The sequence below is a fragment of the Cervus elaphus genome, chromosome 25, assembly GCF_910594005.1.
Source record: "Cervus elaphus chromosome 25, mCerEla1.1, whole genome shotgun sequence".
Taxonomy (NCBI): Eukaryota; Metazoa; Chordata; class Mammalia; order Artiodactyla; family Cervidae; genus Cervus; species Cervus elaphus.
In genome coordinates this window covers 24,349,962-24,370,231 of record NC_057839.1, presented here as the reverse complement: position 1 = coordinate 24,370,231, position 20,270 = coordinate 24,349,962, and the positions used below count along the sequence as shown (strand labels likewise).

Genomic DNA, 20,270 nt, shown 5'->3' with positions numbered 1-20,270 from the left:
TGTCTCTGGCTGACTCAGTGTCTCTGGAATTCCCTCCAGAGGGAGGGAATACATTCCACGGGAGCCTCTGTTTGGTGGCATTTAAGACATGGTGCCAGGCATCTGTTGTTTTGGTTTGGGCTTAATCTGAACCTTTGTTGTTTGACTGGGTTTTGTATTTCTGAGGGGATTTTTTAAAATCATAAGTTACCAGCTTTGCTAAGCTGTATGCATGGTTGTTGGGAGGGAGAGTTTAATTTATTCTTATTATTGAAAATATAATTTTAAAAAACCTTCAAAAGTGCACGTCATCTGGATTTTCAGAAGTAATTCTTTTGGGAAAAAAAGAGATCTACTATATGGTCCTCGTGTGCTAGTTTTCCTTCATTCATTTCAACAAAAAAGCAAACATACAAACAAAGTGTGGATCCTTGTAATTTCTCCTTGGTTGATGTCCAGATCATTGACCCCCATTGATGTGTGCTTCAGTGAAGAAGTTGCAGGCAGGGGTCATGAAACAGATGAGGCAACTGAGCGGACTCTGGAAGCAAACAGCTTGCCCATGTGGATCTGCTGTTCTCTTTCTACTCTAATCTCTTTGTCCTCATTCATCCTAAAGAAAGTATGCTGGAGGAGAGAACTACAGGGATGGAAAACTCCTAAGAGAACCCAGTACTAAATACAAAACCAAAATGTGAAATCGGTTCTTAAAAGTGATGGTTGCTGGTTTGTGCTGTGTTAAGCTCTGAGTACATCTGTGAATATGCGATTGTGTGTCAGGCTCCCCAAGAGTAAATATGCCCAGATTCAGGGCTTACATCACCTGATTAATACCACTGATAAACCAATTAACACCATACTTGTGGAGAATAAGGAATGGGGACAGGGAAATGTGGACCCAAGTCACAGTGGTGATAGCGAAGGGTGTTTTAAGGTTAATTTGCCACTCATTTTTAGATAGCTGATCTTATTTTAAGAGAGTTTTTCAAGTTGAACATACTTCTCATATTTCACAGGCCACACCTTTGGTACAGGTACCTGATTTCTTATTTAGATCAGCTTCTTTCTCTTTTCCTCCCATAAATAGTGCCAAGAAGACTAATCATTAACCGTTGAAAACTTGACTCCTGGGTGATAGTTCATTCCTTCCATTATAAAATCTAAGGTCATAGCTGCATTCCTTCCTTTCTTTCTTTCAGAAGATTTTGTTGGTGATTCAGTACATGAACCTGATGGCTCATTTGCTTAGTCACTTAGTAAACATTGGAGGAGAACCTATAGGGCAATAAAAATGAACATAAATAAATACGTGAGGAAAAGAAAAATGCACAGGGGTTAAGAGAGCTGCCACTGATGTTTATTGACTCCCTTTTGTAGCCCAGCTCTCATTTTAAAAAAAAATACTTATGATTAAAAATGTATATAACAGTTAAGTAATTCTTCAAGGCTCATAATGCAAAACACCAGCCCCTGTCTCACCCTGCCCATCTCAAGTCTCATCTCCTGCAGAAAAACACTTTTAATCCTGTAATCTTCTGGTATTTGCCTCCATAGTTTTACATAATATGCTACACTGCTCTTTATTTGTCAGTTTTAGATATTGCCTGTGAACTTTCTACAGCGAAAGGTAGTGGTCAAATATTTCATCTCACCCTGATGCACACTTCTACCTTCTGTTTTTATAATATAAATTATAATTTTCTGTCAGATAACTATTCAGCCTATACATTGCTAGGTTTACATAAACAATATTCACATTAAGCCAGGTAGACACCTGGGTATGTGGGGAACAGAATGTATCCAGGGTTGCACTGCTCCTTACAAAGACTTTCCATTAGTGTTCTTTTTTCCCCCTACCAACACTCACTTCCAAGTTTCCTCCTGCCTCCAAGCCTGAGCCTTCTGAGATCCTGAAAGGCAAACAGACTTTGTTACTGACTTTATCTGGTGAAGAGCTTCCATGCTTGCTGGTCTGGCTAATCAGTTACCACAAATCAGTCCATTGCTTCCTATACATCTGTTCTTTTTTTCGTTTGTTTTCCTCTCTCTTATCTCTTTTCCTTGCTTTCTTTGCCCTTATCAATTTAAGAAGCTTTTATTTACTGAAATTTTAATGTATTTCTGGAATAAAGCATGTATGTTTCAATCTGCCATGTTTAACTCAAGTTTCAAGTATTTTTTTAAAAGCCTACCTAATAATTCTCCATGGGATTATCAACCCCATTTTATAGATGAATAAAACAAAGATGGGAGAAGGTAAATAATTTGCCCAAAGTTGTACAAATAGTGAATGGTGATTCTACTTACTAATAAAAATCTTATTCTTTTCTTTCTAGCACCCTGCCTTTTACTGTGAGACACAGTTCCTGTTTTAAGGATTTTACAGTTTTGCAGAGAGATAAGAGAAGTGCACGGCCATCAGAATACAATACATTAAACGTCAAGAACAAGAAAAATGAACTGCTGTGCAATGGAAATTCAGAGGTGAGAGAATTGTTTTCCTGCCCATTTCTTTGTGTCTGAAATCCCATTTGGAATTGAAGTATGTATTTTGTAGTACTATGCAGTCATTTTTTTGTACAGAAATCTTAATTTGATGGGGTTTAACCTCTATTCTTTGGTCATTTGGGATTGCATAGAGTCTGGAACGAAGGACACAGTTAATTTTTATCTTCACATAATAACTATTCTTAAAAAAAAAAAAAAAACCCTTGAACTATATAAAGTTTATATGTCTCTCATGAACAGTCCAGAGGTAGCAGGGCTGTCTAGAGGAGGCAGGTTTATTAGGCAGGGTTACCCCAGGTTTCTTTTCTCCTGTACCTCATCATTTTTGGGTTTCTGGATAATAGCTCTTCTTAAGATGATATTTTAGGGAAAAAAGACAGATTTTTGGCTCACTAAATATCTATGAGTGTACTTGATATTAAAGGCATTCGAAAGAGAATTTTTGCACCTATTTATTTTTGCCACTTTATTTTCCTGGGCTCCAAAATCGCTGTGGATGGTGACTGCAGCCCTGGAATTAAAAGATTCTTGCTCCTTGGAAGAAAAGCTATGACCAACCTAGACAGCATGTTAAAAGGCAGAGACATCACTTTGTTGACAAAGGCCTATACAGTAAAATTACGGTTTTTCCAGTGGTCACGTACAGATATGAGAGTTGGGCCATAAAGACTGAGCGCCGAAGAATTGATGCTTTTGAACTGTGGGGATGGAGAAGATTCTTGAGAGTTCCTTGGACTGCAAGGAGATCAAATCAGTCCATCCTAAAGGAAATCAGTCCTGAATATGCATTGGAAGAACTGATGCTGAAGCTCCAATACTTTGGCCACCTGCTGCAAAGAACCAACTCATTGGAAAAGACCCTGATGCTGGGAAAGATTGAAGGCAGGAGGAGAAGGGGATGGCAGAGGATGAGATGGTTGGATGGCATCATTGACTCAATGGACATAAGTCTGAGCAAACTGTGGGAGATACTGAAGGACTGGGAGGCCTGGCATGCTGCAGCCTATGGGCTCACAAGAAGTTGGACATGACTGAGTGACTGAACAACAAATTTTTGCTGTGAATGGTGCATGATCATTTTTAAAAAAGATTTTCTTAGTTTTATTGTTTGAGTTTTATGGAGTTAGGTTTTATGTCCATAATCCATTATTAAGTATTTTTTATTGTGATAAAATAGATATAGCACAATCTCTCACTTTGTTAAATTTGAAATGTGTGTTTATATTATATAATATATGGGCAGCCTGAAATTTATACATTTATCTACATCTGTCCAGAACTGAATTTATTTTTTTGCCAGTTAAAACTGTTATTTTATGCCACTTGTATTCTGTGACTGAAAGTAGTCTCTGCAGAGCATTCCAGTTTCTAAAGCCAGTTGGACTGTGTTCTCTTCAAGGCTCTACTTGAGCTGCTTTTTGACATTGGGAAATTTCACTGACCTGCATTTTCTCTGTCTTAGATTTCTCATTTGTAAAATGGGGCTAATAACTGAATCTAGCTCATAATATTGTTGTAAGGATTGTTTGAGTTACCATATACAACAAATGTGATGCACTTATTTAAGTGTCTGGACCATGGAAAAGACTTCATAGCATCAACCATTTTCCTTCTAGCAACCTTGTGAGGAAGCAGTCTCTGAGAGCCTCCTATCCTTCAAGGACTGTTTTGTTTGCTATAGTGGAGGCTCCTTCAATAACATCTTTTATTATTTTATTTTTCAACTATTTGTTGAGGGTCTAATATATGCCAGACATACTGCTTGGTTCTCCAGTTATCAGTTCAGTTCAGTTCAGTTACTCAGTCATGTCCAGCTCTTTGTGACCCCATGGACTGCAGCACGCCAGGCTTCCCTGTCCATCACCAACTCCCAGAGCTTGCTCAAACTCATGTCCATTAAGTCAGTGATGCCATCCAACCATCTCATCCTCTGTCATCCCCTTCTCCACCTGCCTTCAATCTTTCCCAGTATCAGGGTCTTTTCTAAGCAGTCAGTTCTTCACATCAGGTGGCCAAAGTATTGGAGTTTCAGATTCAACATCAGTCCTTCCAATGAATATTCAGGACTGATTTCCTTTAGGACTGACTGGTTGGATCTCAGTGCTATTCAAGGAACTCTCAGGAGTCTCCTCCATCACCACAGTTCAAGAGTGTCAGTTCTTCAGTGCTCAGCTTTCTTTATGATCCAACTCTCACATCCATACATGACTACTGGAAAAACCATAGCTTTGACTAGATGGAACTTTGTTGGCAATTTCATGTCTGCTTTTTAATATGCTGTCTAGGTTGGTCATAGCTTTTCTTCCAAGGAGCAAACATCTTTTAATTTCGTGGCTGCAGTCACCAACTGCAGTGATTTTGGAGCCCAAGAAAATAATGTCTGTCACTGTTTCCATTTTTTCCCCATCTATTTGCCATGAAGTGATGGGACCAGATGCCATGCTCTTAGATTTTTGAATATTGAGTTTTAAGCCAACTTTTTCACTCTCCTCTTTCGCTTTCATCAAGAGACTCTTTAGTTCCTCTTCTCTTTCGGCCATAAGGGTGGTATCATCTGTATATCTGAGGTTATTGATATTTCTCCCAGCAATCTTGATTCCAGATTGTGCTTCATCCAGTCTGGCATTTCTCATGATGTACTCTGCATATAAGTTAAATAAGCAGGGTGACAGTATACAGCCTTGATGTACTCCTTTCCCAATTTGGAATGTTCAAACTTCTGCTCAGGATATAATGGTGACCAAAATCAACATGTCCCTGCCTTCATGGAATCCTCAGCATAGTGGTAGATATGGACACAAATCAACTAATTACACAAATAAGTATAAGATTACAACTTGATAAGTCCTAGGAAAGACACGCTACATGGCCCCTTATTACATTAGAATATGTAGAGTTTAACTCTCGAGAGCAAAATTCTGTCTTTCTTTTTAAATTTATTGAAGTATAGTTGCTTTACAATATTGTGCTAATTTCCGCTGTTCAGCAAACTGATTCAGTTATACATGCATACATTCTTTTCCATTATGGTTTATCACAGGATATTGAATATAGTTTCCCGTGCTGTACAGTAGGACACTGCCGTTCACTCATTCTCTATATAATAGTTTACATCTGCTAATCTCAGTCTCCTACTTCATCCCTCCCCTTGGCAACCACAAATCTGTTCTCTATTTCTGTGAGTCTGTGTGTATTTCTTGAATAATCCAAGAAGAACTCTGATGCCAAAGAAGGGAGGGGCTGTTCTGTGCAGAAACTGAGAACATCCTGAGAAACTAATTAAAACCTTCCTTTTTGATTACACCCTGGAGGATGGGAATCGCTTCCTCTCAAGCCTTTCCTTGACACAACTTGCTCCGGAGGAATGCAAAGGATGGGTGGGATCTTCCCCAGCTTGAGAGTGAAAGGAAGCCACATACCACAGAGATGACGGCAGTGTAAGAAGCGCTGCAGCTGCGGGTTCCCGCTCCACCCTGTGGGACAACCGCTTCGCAATATTTCAAAGGCAAAGGCAACTTACAGGAAAGAAGAAAAAAAAAATGCATTTAACAACTTCCTTGTCTGGAGGTCTGGATAGGAGTGGAGCACGTTTTAAAGCTGCATTTATGGCAGAAATATACACAGCGTTACAGACATCTGTGCCTGGGCTTCCCAGAGCCCAAGTGTGCATTTACACATGAAGCACACTCAGTTTTTTCAGGGCATTTGGCAAGAAACGTGATTATTGAAGCCAATTGAATATAAAAGTGGTTCATTTCATGTGTATTCCTAATGCCAGTTTCACCAGAAAGCAATAGCTGTGAATTACATTTAGAATTCCCTCCGCCACTCTTTATTAGCAATGCTTGAAAGGATGGTGTCCTGATGGACTTAACTGTTAATCCCAGAAAACCACATTCTCTTTTAGTATGTTGCAACACACAAGAGAAAATTAAGTTTAAATATGAGCAAGGACAGGGTGTCATATACCAATGCTGAGATGCAAAATCTAAATATTTCACTCCCATTTAATCGTATGTGTATGTGTATCTCCACTATCTAACTGCATCTTGTTCACTTTTTCTTCCTCCAAGCTGTTACATTTCATGTGATTGGTGGATGGCTCTGCATTCAGCATGTAAAACGATTAAGTGATTATTCCCTGATCATCTACTCTGGATTAGACAGGAATATCTTTAAACTCATGAAGATCATAGTCTAGAAGTAGAGACAGATATGAAACACATAGTTAAAGGTATGGTGAGTGTCAGGAAGACAGATACACAGAATCCTCTACATTCATATAACAATAGTAATACTAATAACAACTAAGATCAAATCAGTGCTTACTACGTACCCAGGCTCTGTTGTAAGTGTCATTTAGTCACTAAGTCATGTCTGACTCTGCAACCCCATGGACTGCAGTACGCAAGATCCTCTGTATTCCAATGTCTCAGAGTTTGCTCAGACTTGTTTCCATTGAGTCAGTGATGCCATCCAACCATCTCATCCTCTGTTTCCCCATTCTCCTCTTGCCCTCAATCTTTCCCAGCATCAGGGTCTTTTCCAGGGAGTTGGCTCTTCGCATCAAGTGTCCAAAGTATTGGAACTTTAACCTCAGCATTAGTCCTTCCAGTGAATATACAGGATTGATTTCTTTTAGGATTAACTGGTTTGATCTCCTTGCTGTTCAAGGGACTCTAAAGAGTCTCTCCAGCACTACAATTTGAAAGCAGTATACACTTACAATTAACTTTAATCCATACATCCCACCTTTATTATCACTATTTCCATTATATAAATGAGAAAATTAGGCCCAAGAGGAATTAATTACTTATGTACTTTTCCAAGGTGGCCCAAAAAGAAAGGGGTGGATTGGGATTTGAACCTGTTTGACTCCTGTCACAACAAACTGTGGAAAATTCTTAAAGAGATGGGAATACCAAACCACCTGGCCTGCCTCTTGAGAAATCTGTATGCAGGTCAGGAAGCAACAGTTAGAACTGGACATGGAACAACAGACTGGTTCCAAATAGGGAAAGGAGTACATCAAGGCTGTATATTGTCACCCTGCTTATTTAACTTATATGCAGAGTACAAGTACATCATGTGAAATGCCGGGCTGGATGAAGCACAAGCTAGAATCAAGATTGCCAGGAGAAATATCAATAACCTACCTCAGATAAGCAGATGACACCATCCTTGTGGCAGAAAGCAAAGAATTAAAGAGCCTCTTGATGAAAGTGAAAGAAGAGAGTGAAAAAGGTGGCTTAAAGCTCAACATTAAGCAAACTAAGATCATGGCATCTGGTTCCATTACTTCATGGCAAATAGATGGGGAAACAGTGATAGACTTTATTTTTGGGGGCTCCAAAATCACTGCAGAGAGTGACTGTGGCCATGAAATTAAAAGACGCTTACTCCTTGGAAGAAAAGCTATGAACAACCTAGACAGCATATTAAAAAGCAGAGACATTACTTTGCCAACAAAGGTCCATCTAGTCAAAGCTATGGTTTTTCCAGTAGTCATGAATGGATGTGAGAGTTGGACTATAGAGAAAGCTGAGTGCCAAAGAACTGATGCTTTTGAACTGTGGTGTTGGAGAAGACTCTTGAGAGTCCCTTGGACTACAAGGAGATCCAACCAGTCCATCCTAAAGGAGATCAGTCCTGAATATTCATTGGAAGGACTGATGTTAAAGTTGAAACTCCAATACTTTGTCCACCTGATGCGAAGGACTGACTCATTCACAAAGGCCCTGATGCTAGAAAGATTGAAGGCTGGAGGAGAAGGGGATGACAGAGGATGAGATGGTTGGATGGCATCACCGACTCAATGGACATGAGTTTGAGCAAGTTCTGGGAGTTGGTGATGGACAGGCAGGCCTGGCGTGCTGCAGTCCATGGGGTCACAAAGAGCTGGACACTACTGAACAACTGAACTTGAACTTGACGCCTGTGCTCTATACCCAAGTACACTTTCCCAAGGAAGAGAATTTGCCCTAAGCTTTCTTGAGGCAATATACTGAAGTTTGGAAAGATCTTAATGATTTTGTTGTTGTTTGTTTATTTGAGTACTCCTTTAATGTAATAGATGAGGGCAAATATTTTTCTCTTTAAGAGTTAAGATATATTGAAAATAAAGATAAAATGCTCTTAGATGCAATACAGTAGAATCTTTGAGGGGGAATGTTAAGAAAAAAATAGTGAAATTTAGATGAACTGTGGCATTTAGTAGTGGTGGTATACCAATGTCAGTTTCAATGTTCATGACAAATGTACCATAATTTAATGAGTGACAGTAGGGAACAATGGGTGAAGGCTATATGGGGACTCTATGCTATCTTTGCAACTTCTCTCTAAATCTGAAGTTAGAGAGTTCTGAAACTATTCTGAAGTTAGAAGTTCACTTAGTCAAAAAATAAAATATCCATCCATCTAACCAACCCTCACTGAGCCTTTATTCGCTGCACACTGACCAGCTCTCTAGGAGAGAGGTGGCTCCTCTCTGGCATCCTCTGTCTGCTGCGTAGGCAGGGCAAGATCTTCAGTATTGCACAGGGCAGCTATGCCTACTTGTCTCCAGGCTGCTTTCTGGCCAGGCCAGGCATGCCTTTCCTTCGAGCTGTGCCATCCTCTGTGGCCTGGGTATCCACATGTTCACCACCATCTCCTTCCCACTTTCCTTTGTGGCCGTTGGTGTCTTATATTCCTTACCCTCGTTCCATCAGACTACATGGTGGCTTAACTTTGTTCTGTTCCATCTTCATGGAGCAGGTTCTAAATCAAGTATTGATGTCCGGGGCATGCTGTTTGTCAGGGCTCATATTCCCATTGGTGGACGCTGGCAGGCTGAAGCCTGGGGGAGCAGACAGTGGGTGACTCCTGGGGAAGGTGAGTCTCTGAGGAGGCTTGTCCACTCCACTCGTGCAGTAGCTGCTGTTTTATTAGAGTCACCTGGAGTTTGAAAACTCTCGATCTCTGCCATACTGCAGATAGCTTCCTGTGGCAGAGGGTATGGCCAGCTAGCTAAGGAATCAATACAGGAAGCTTCGGTTCAGGAACCTAGGAAAGAGTGAGAACAATTTTGAGTTAGGTGATATGGGTTATCTTTGTAAAGTCTCATTGATTCTGTCACTTAAATATTTCTCAAATATATCTCCTCCTGTATCAATCAGAATGCATCCAAAAGAAGAAATAACTCTTCAGATAGTTCAAAAGGGGTTTTTATATAGAAAGTTAATGATACAGCTAGTGGAACTGTTGAGAAGCCAAACAGAAGACAAAGCAGCAACTCAGATGTTGGCCACGGCAGGAAGCTACAACCAGCCCTGGACTGAAGGGACAAAAGGAGGAAGTGGGGTTCCCAGAGCCTGGGGCGGGATCCTTGGGCAGAAGCCAGATTTGGGGTCTGCTCACGTGCCAAGCAAGAGATGCAGCAGCTGCTGGAATTGTCACCTGAGACCTAGAGAGGGGGGATGAAATATATTAATTTTTCTTTCCTACTGTTTCCTGATCTCCTGCCAGTAACTATCAGTGGCCCAAGCTAATTAGAAATCAGCTGACAGGGAAGGATGGTAAGCATAGCCAAGAGAGGTCAGCTTCCTTCCTCAAACCACAGAGACTCTGCCCCTGCCTAGGGGGTTAAAGCCTCCACCATCTGTTAGATGGGACTTCCTGGGTGGTGCTAGTGGTAAAGAACCCACTTGCCAATGCAAGAGATGAAAGAGATGCGGGTTCGAACCCTGGGTTGAAAAGATCCCTTGGAGAAGGGCATGGCAACCCACTCCAGTATTCTTGCCTGGAGAATCCCATGGAGAGATGGGCCTGGCTGGCTACAGTCCATAAAGTTGCAGAGTCTGATCAACTGAAGTGACTTAGCGTATCAGAATGATGTTGTTAAAATACAAACATATACATTAAGCGCCTATTTAAACGCTTATCTGACTCCCTGCTAACTGCAGGCTCAGCCCAAGCTTGTTAGCAGGGTGGACAGGGCCCACTCCTGCCTGCCTCTCTAGCCTCATCTTCTACAACGCCCTGCAGGCACAGCGTCGGTGCCCTGAAGACGACAGGGCTCACCAAGCGGTGTCAGTTACTTGAGCGCTTGCTTTGTGGACCTCAGAGCAGGCTCCCTGGCCCGCGTATCCAGACTGGCATGGAGGGAGCCGCAGTCTGAGACGGCACTCTCAAGTGGCATCTGGGGCCACCACGAGGGCGCCTGGAGAATGAGAGGACTTGCAGTGAGTGCATGTGAGAACACATAACCCTCTGTAGAGGCTCCTGGAAAGTGGATGAGAGGAGAAATGGAAGAGCCTTGATGGGATATTGGGGCCTGAGTCAGTAGATCTGAGTGCTTATCAGTGAAATCCACCAGACTGGTTAAGTTTGAGGAAACCGAGATTATGTGTGAATGAAAATGGAGGTCAGTGTCTAAATACGTTGCTTAGCCTATTGTTACTAAAATTATGCCATCAATCAAAAGATCTCTGGCAGAATGAATAAATATGAGGACTCACTTCTGATAGGCCCTAGATACTATTTACCTGTCACGAGGCCTTAATTAAAATGAAGAAAGAAATTAGCATACATGGGCCTCCTAGGGAGCAATCAAGTTTTAGAAGATATGGTGAGGAAAATTAAAAAGTAGAAAGCATGGGTTTGAGATATCTGACAAGGTTTCCATGAAGTTTCATATGGTCTAGACTTTTAAAAGTGTCTGGTCACACCATACATTTATATATCAACCTTTTCTGTGCTCCCTGATAAACTTACTGTAATGTGAACCTCCCTTACGGTGAAGTTAAAAAGTAACATGACTCTTCAACATCAAAGGAAAGCAAACATTTATTTAGCTAACATAATGTGCCAAGCATTGAGCTGGACAGATTACATAATGCATTTCATTTTGCTATGGTAATTTTTCTGTGACAGATGAGGGAAATGAGACTGAGAGAGATTAAATGACTTGTCCAAGGCTGCATAGCAAGCAGAGGCATTGGTATTTAAACCTAGGTCTCCTTTTACAACCCCAAATTTCTTGTCTCTTAGTAAGCAACCCTCATGATGGAGTGCAAGTAAAAATAACTTAGTATTGAATTCAGTTTTCTCACCAAGAACATGAAAATAACATTTGGGTATATTTCCAAACAAGATTACCCTAAAATGCTATATAGGCAGATTTCTGAAAAATATGGAATTCATTTTGAAGGTTTTTCTATTGAACATGAAGATTTTTGCATCTCTCAAAATCTAGGCATTATTGTGGCATCCTTGATCTGTCCAGCCTTTGAACTAAAATGTTTGTTATCTTCTCAGGTGGTGCTAGTGGTAAAGAATCCACCTCCAATGCAGGAGATGCAGGTTCAATCCCTAGATTGGGAAGATCCCTTGGAGAAGGAAATGACAACCCAGTCCAGAATTCTTGCCTGAAAAATTCCATGGACAGGAGTCTGGTGGGCTACAGTCCATGGGGCCACAAAGAGTTGGACATGACAGCATGCATACATATATTTATTATCTTATCATTTTGAGTTTTCAGTATGAAACATTGATTAATATTATTGTTGCGTGTTGGGAATGCAACATCCTTGGAAAGTGGATTCTGAGATGGAGGCAGGTGTTTAGGAGCATTTGTTAAGTAGTGCTCTTAGGAATCAACTCCTTGGAAGAGAGAGAAGGAAGCAGAACTCACCATAGCATTCACCACAATGACAAATGCAATTCTTAATAAACTGGCATGTATACAATAAATGTATATATGTGCTGATATGCAGGATGTGGTGAAATATCTAAATACGTGCAATAGAGGAATAAATGTTTGCTTTGTATAATTGTAAAATATACATTTATTGTATAGACAAATGGTAAAGGCAATAACTACCTGGATCAGGATGAAGGCTGAACTTCAAAGAATTGTAAATTGGACCATATAAGTGCCTACAGATTGAAAGCGCAGTGTCCCCATCTCTGGTCCAAGAGGGAGCAGAAACTCGACTTCTTGAGGCTCCCACACTTCTTACCACCATGGCATTTATTGCTGTGCCAGTAATAAGAATGTGATAGTGTCCTGTGTATACAGAATGGTGCTAGGCTTATTGATTTGGTTTTTACATGTTTGCCGACTCTAAAGACTAATACATAATGAGTGGAAACAGAAAAAAAATATAAAATCAACATGTGGTAAACACTTAAAAAAAAGAAAAGAACATTCATTCCTCAGAAACTGTACTGGCCCTACCTCTACTTACTTAATCAACTTCTTCCTGTTTCAGGCATTCCCATCAACTGATAGTTATATTCCAGAAGTCTAAGAAGGCAGATATCTAACCATAGACAGTGAATGTGGAGAATCCCCAGACATCCAAGGAGAGAGGAAGCAGAGGCCAACATAGCCATCCCTTTTAGGTTTGGTGCTTGGATGCTCACAAGACTCTGCTAGGCTGCCTCTGCCTTCCAGCCATCACTGCCTCTGACTCAGCAGTCTCAATCCAGACAACTCAGGATTTTCATGGCTCCTGGAAGCACAGGCCCTACCTAATAGCTGGTGCCCAAAGGGTACATGTAACATGTTCACAGTGATTGAAAGGACAAGTGCCTTCAATTTGTTCAGGTGGAGCTGCCGTATGTGGAATGCATACCTAGCATGAGCTGAGCTGTGCTTTGAGTTAAGAAATGCAGCTGCCTGAGGCACTCTAGAAGATGTTGGCCCTCCTAAAATGACAGACTCCCTCATTGTTGACATTTTTCTTCTTTTAGTCCTTCCCTGTCCTTTTTGTTCTTTTTTCAAAAAATATTTTGTCTATCCATGCATTCATTCATTTGCTCATTCGTTTATAGTTCAGTCACTGTTTTGTTTCATGGTTACCTAGTCCAGGTATTTGCTCTAAGGCTGAAGTACAGAACTAGTGTTGTGTACAGCGACTGTTGTTTGAAAATTAGAGTTGGATATTTAGAGTGAAAGAATTCCAGTTAGTTTGATTATCATTGTGATGAAATAGAAGGTGGTCTTTCTCATGTTTATTTTCTTCTTAATTTTCTCGAAATAATGTCACATAACTCAGAAACCTTACTCTTTGTTGCTTCTTCTTGTCCTCTGTAAAGCCATCACTCAGGAAGCTGCCCTACTTAATTTTCTCTGGACGACAGAGGATGAGATGGTAGGATGGCATCACCGACTCAATGGACATGGGTTTGGGTGGACTCCAGGAGTTGGTGATGGACAGGGAGACCTGGCGTGCTGTGGTTCATGGGGTCGCAAAGAGTCAGACACGACTGAGCGACTGAACTGAACTGAACTGATACGTTTTAGCTTTTGTTAAACCTCATATCATCTTGTTCTAATTCCTTTACATAGTATTGTGATTTTATCACATTTTTATTGTTTATATCATTGCTATATACCAGAAGCAAACTTTATCTGGACCCTCAATATTTCACCAGGGCTTCTGGTTTTCTAGCAGCTTACTTATGAGTGTCAGTAGATTAGATTCCCTCTCTGGTTTGTTTTGTGGCTATGGGCAAGTCAAACTCTGTGAACCTTAACTTCTCCATTTGCAAAATGGGATAATAATACTTACCTCCCACACATGCTGGGTGTTGTGAGAATTAAAAAGATAATGTTTGCAAAGTGCTTTGTAAAAACATGGAGCCTTTCATCTAAGGAAGGAGCTCAGATGTTATTACTTTTGTTGTTACTGTCGGTCAAGTTCCCACATGGCTTTATGTTGATTGTGTTTTTAACTGCAGTAGAGGTGAATCACAGAGATGAGAGATGGTGAAGATGTAGCAGGTCATCTAGTTCAAACATATTAGAGAATTCTTCCCCTGCAACACTCTCTTGATACTTTAGTTTCCTATTTTTAAGTCCCAAAGCACCAAACATTACATGGTCCATTTCTTCCTACTTGACAGCATAACTCTTCTAAAGAACAGTTTCAATGGCAACTTTTGACCTAAGTATTTTCTTAATGACCCAATTGGAACAACTTTTTGAGTCTCTTCCAGGAGAATATTTTTGCTTGGTATAAGGGTTATAGTTATATTTAGCACCCTTTACTACTTTCCTGGGGAAATGGAGTTACAATCCATTAGCTTCCTTCTGATGATATTCTGTTCAATGTTCACCCCAAATGTTCAATTTAGGAATTTCCTAACCATTGGTCCACAGAACAAACCAAACCAAATCTTATTCAGAGATATCACATTTCAAAAGCAATTAACTTGCTTTAAATTCAATCTCAGAAGACTAAAAGAATGTGCTAACTTCAACCTTGTGACCTGCAAGTATTTTGCTTTTGGTAGATGTATAAGCTATCGCTGAGGATAAGTTCAAAATCTGATAGTCTATAAATAATTTGTTGAATGAATAAATGGACCATTCATATTTACATGTATAATTCACTAATACTTGATTCAGTAGGATAATAATAGTCCTTTTAGTGTTTTTAGATTTATATATATTTACATATTATAAATATATGTTAATGTATTATATATGTTATATGTGTATATTATATATTTATATATATAGTGTGCATATATGTTTATTTGAAATTTATATATATATATAATATATAGATACTTGGAAGTATTACCACTTACAACATAAATATAACTGGTATCCTGACAAAGAGATGGTTTAGAATGATATACAGACTTTCAAAAGATGTAAAGCATTTACTATTTAGGAGCTAAAATATTAATACATTGGTAAGCCAAACATATATCTCTTGTAATGCCGATTGCTTCAGCCAATGAGAATTGGTTTTGAAGACACAATGATTCTGTTTTCCCCTTGGCTATTGGTTTTCTACCCTTTTGCTATAGAGTAAGGTCTAAGATGAAATCAATACCCCAAGTAATCCTTTCCTTTTCTTCTACTTATGATAGTTTAATTAATCACTCTCCTTTAAATTGATCCATTAATTAAAACTAAGCTTTTATGTGATAACGATTATTGCTTTCAGTGCAGTTGTGGTTTCCAATCTGAATCGGGCTTTAGGTTTAAGTGGAAGGATTTTTCTTGTTATTATAGTTGTTGCTGTTTAGTTTCTAAGTTGTGTCCGACTCTTGCAATTTGTGAAATGTAGCCTGTTGGACTCCTCTGTCCATGAGATTTTCAAGGAAAGAATACTGGAGTGAATTGCCATTTCCTCCTCCCAGGGATCTTCCTGACCCAGGGATCCAATCTGCATCTCCTGCGTTGGCAGGCAGATTCCTTACCACTGAGCCACCGGCGAGGCCCTTCAGTTCAGTTCAGTTCAGTCAGTCAGTCGTGTCTGATTCTTTGCAACCCCATGGACTGCTGCATACCAGGCTTCCCTGTTCATCTTGTTAATTGCTGGTGAAACCTCAATCCAAAGACTTGAGCAATAATTCAGCTTTCTTAGTAAAGAATAGAAGGATATGACTGAAGAGAGAATGCCATTCTATTTTCAAGGAGTCAAAAAACTGAAATACATCTTTGAAAAATCTATGGAATGAGTCACTCTCATGAGATATTTTGGAAAACTAAAAAGTATCATTAAAAAAAAAACTGCTGAAGTTATTATCTGCGGTAATTGGATCAGAAAGCTTGTGACATTTGACAGATTTTTATGTGGAATATTTCCAGAGAGTGAATTCGTTGGTGGTCAACTTTTAGGATGCTTTGCTCTTCAATCCCTTTGCCTTCAACACAGTAGTAGCTGGGGAGTGAGATGGGACATGGTAATTAGCTTGCTGAGTCAGTGGGATGGAGTCCTGAAATACTGAATAATTATTTCTTTGATGTGTGGTGTGGTTAACATGCTTAAGATTCTTAACACAGGGCCAGCTGGATGCCAGAACTGGGAAGAGGAAGTGAAATCACTTTTATATACCGTGCAGAACGTTAAATAGCAAATCTCAGAGTTCAGACTTTGTCATTCTTTGTCTTCAGCTTTTTGTTTTCTTAAACTTTATAACAATCAGTTTAAGCACTTAATTGGTAAACTCCTGGCCCAGGAATAGCAAACAAAATATCATTATAAGTTTGTGAAAGGCCTTGCTTTCTATAATCCTTGTTCCAGATAACAGTGGAACAAAAATCTGAACAAGAATAGAAAGGCACAGTGACGCTACTGTTTTGGAAAGAAAACCTATCTTTCTTAGTGGCCTTGAACCTGTAACACTAACGTATCATTAATGGGTTTAGTTTAGTGGACACCAAATACTCTCTGACGTGTCTCAGCATGCTTTCATTTCCGTGAGAAAGATTCCTTTTAGGTCAAGCCCAGCGGTTGACTAAGGAGAATGTAGAACCTGGAATTGAAAGTCATTAATTTTGTCCCTCCTATAATCGCCAATTTATTACCATGAACTTGGTGCAATGGAAAATTATTACTTCTTTCTAGATCTCAGCAATTTTAAATGGGAAGAATTTTGTTTGAGTCTTTGAGGTTCAAACACTGCATCTCTTCCCTGTCCTTAGCTGCCTTCTTCTGGGTCAGTTACCTCTGATGCCCAAAAAAAGAGCAATGAGATGGGATTTGGAGAAATTATGAGAGCCCCTGTTTTCTGAGCCTTTGCAATTGTGGCAGCAAGATTGATAAGAGGAAGTATGAATTACAGCAAGACTAAGTGGGAAAGAAAGAATTCGTACCATCAGGTGAAAACTATGGAACAATTAAATGATGACGTCTTGCAGGAAATGTCACCATCACTTGTTTTTTTTTACCTTTCATATCATTAGTTATGAGTCAAATTCAAGTTGAGGCATATTTTTTTCCATCTCTACATCTTCACACTATAAATTTTGATATTCATAAAAATAACCATTCTTTTTCCCATCAAAAGCTGAAAATTATTTCTTTGCCCCTCAGTAGGACTTAGCATTGTTTGTAGTGGGTGGGGGCAGCTGACTTGCATGAAGGCAGGTTTCCATATTATATCCTCTTTGGGGTGAACTCAGCCCGTGGGTAGATGAACAGCAGCCCTTATTCCCAGGCAGAGCTCATTCTCCTGGCTTGACTAATATTTACCTAAGCTTCTCTCTGCCTCTTCCTCCTCTCTGAGATTTGTTTTTCTTGTTTTCCCAACCTGGATGCTTTCACCTACAGCTCAGGTTCCTCAGAACTGCTCTTGGCTCACCTTGTGCAGTTTTTTCCACGATTATTATATTTCTCAACTGGAGTGCTTCCCTTTGTTCTATAACATGACATTCAAACCGCCTTCCTGCTCTCTGCCAGCATACCCCTTGATACTGGTGTGCCCACCTACATAGGTATTCAGCAAGCTGCTCTAGCTAATCTCTTGGCTTTTGATATTTCCCTAACATGTGTGGGTCAGCCTTATTTGATTTATTGCCAATATATAAACTCCCTCATGATTTCACCTTTCCATTTGCTTTTATGGATGTGAACGTCCTTCCAGAAAAACTGACTTTTATTCCATTCCAGTAGAGAAACAATATCTGAAGACTTTTTAAAAAGACCTTAGAACATCTCACAAACATTACCATTGTGATTTTTTATATTATTTCTACTGAAAAGTAGGAGAAAAATAAGCATTCAATTTTGAGATGGAAAATTAAAGGCCAATTGCCAACATCAAGTAATTATGTAGAAATCCTGAGAGCTGGCTTAAGTCTTTATCAAAAACAAGGGGGAATATGCCCTCCGATTCTGCACTCTTCTATGTTTTGGAAGAACCATTCCTATAGCACAATCCCATCATTTGGATTTATTTCAACAGTACATAAGCAATACTTAATATATGCAAGGCACTCTAATGAAGCCTCAGATATAGAATACACGGTCCTTGTCCTTGAGGAAGTGGGTTGAGAGCCATGAACAGGAATTCTATAGTAAATGCTGTGATAAAAGAATAAGAATCCTGAGTCACAGACACACACAAGGTTTAATCAGGTTGGCATGATGAGGAGTACGTTATGGAGGAGGCAGCACTGGACGGAACCCTACAGAAAGGAGATACACAGCAGTAGAATCACTGCCTGCAGAGAAAAAAAAACTCCTGGAGCCATATTCTCTCAGTCCTTCACCCACCATTTCAGTGTTCCTTTTCAGTATAAATATAGCTTTCAAAGATCCCATCCACAAATCAAGGATATGCATTTTCTAGGAGCCACCTGAGTATGGATGTGTGTATATGTTAGCTGCTTAGTTTTGTCTGACTCTTTGCAACCCCATGGACTGTAGCCCACAGGATCCTCTGTCCTTAGAATTCTCCCGGCAAGAATATGGGAGTGGGTTGCCATTCCTTTCTCCAAGGGATCTTCCTGACCCAGGGATTGAACCTGGGTCTCTTGCATTGCAGGCAGATTCTTTACCATCTCAGCCATGAAGTATTGAGTATGGATAGCTTTGTGCATTTATAATACAAAGTAAACATGATTTCAGGCCTCAAGGAAATGAGTTTACAGATGATAATAGCAAAATGATAGAAATTCTGGTATCCTGGAAATAAATGAAAATCAGAGAATTTGGGAAAACATTTTCTGGGTTTTGAAGTTGTGTTTGCTTCACTGAGAAGAATATTGTGAAAATTCCTCAGGATGCTTGTTTCCCAATCTTGTGATTAGCCTTCTGAGATAGTCATGAGGGCTGACGTCCTCTAAATCAGTATTTGAGAAGCATTTCAGGAAGACCACCTTGAGGTGATAATTGCCTTTCTCAGGAGACAGTCACATGTGCTAGATCCTCTGGGAGGAAATGAGTGAATTGCCCATTGTACATTAAATCTCAGACAAGAAATTTTAAAGGTGAACTTCCAAAGCATTAAGGCTCAGAGTAATCACCGGAGTTGGCTAGCTAGCCTTGGGAGGACCGCCCTTCCTAGAATCAGCAAACTCTTCCCCTGTAGAAAATTACATAAACATTTGAAGGTTTCCGTCTGTCCTCAGAATTCTACTTGTCTGCCAAGATTATAGTCATTTGAGCTGGAAAGTTGGCGAGTTACAATCTCTATTAAGGCACTGATGGCTGCACTCATTCCTGTGCTTCCTTGTTCATGATCCTGTGAATCTCTGGGGTCTTTGGGGTCAAGTGCTGCCTCTGAGAGCTGTCAGCATAGGAAAGGACATGCCTATGTCTTTTCTATCTAAATGGCAGGGCTTGCTCTGGAGTTGACCCAGGGTAGTCTCCATGGGTCTCTTTTCCATCTCAAGTAAAAGCCTTATACAAAGTGTTGGTTGAGCAGAAATCCAGAAACCATTATCAGGCATCTTTCTTCATGACAACCAATCATCTGCACAATGTACAGGGTTGGTCACATGGCCAATTCTTTCCCACTACCCACGTACTATTTCCTATCCCTTATATCTTGATAGTACTTCTAGTGGAGAGGAAGACAAAGCTGCCCAAGCTTCCATTAAAAAGCTACTCTTGGCTCCTTAACCCCCTACTGCCATATTGCTTTCAGAAATAAAAAGTGTCTGCTTTCTCCAACAGGCAAATGACTCCGAATTTTTTATTTCTCTCTACAGTCATTCTCATCTGTTGCAGATTAGGGTACACTGAGAAACTCTGAGATGGAGTTTAGAGTATGGAATGTTTATTATGGAGCATCCCGGGAACCAAGATTCCAGGAAGGCTGGGAAGGGGAATAGGATTGGGAAGAAGAAGATATTGAGATGAGACACAGACACAAAAATAGCCTTGATCAACTCCGTGGGGATCTATGCCCTTCAGATTTGTCGTCAATTAGACTGAGATTGCCAGGCTTTTGTATTCCAGTGTCAGTCAGTCATCAAATGTGGGCAACCTAGAATGGGAATAACCTTGAATGAGAGCTCTCTTTGCAGCTAAGGAAAGGCTGAAGGGGTT

The 20,270-nt window shown here is 40.0% G+C and overlaps 1 long non-coding RNA gene across 1 annotated transcript in view; it reads left to right on the top strand.

Moving 5' to 3' along the window:
* LOC122683954 overlaps positions 1-20,270 on the top strand; it is a 250,525-nt gene that overhangs the window by 111,794 nt on the left and 118,461 nt on the right. Inside the window, exon 2 of the long non-coding RNA XR_006337876.1 lies at positions 2,316-2,463. This is a non-coding gene — a long non-coding RNA (uncharacterized LOC122683954). The remainder of the gene's footprint in view (positions 1-2,315; positions 2,464-20,270) is intronic.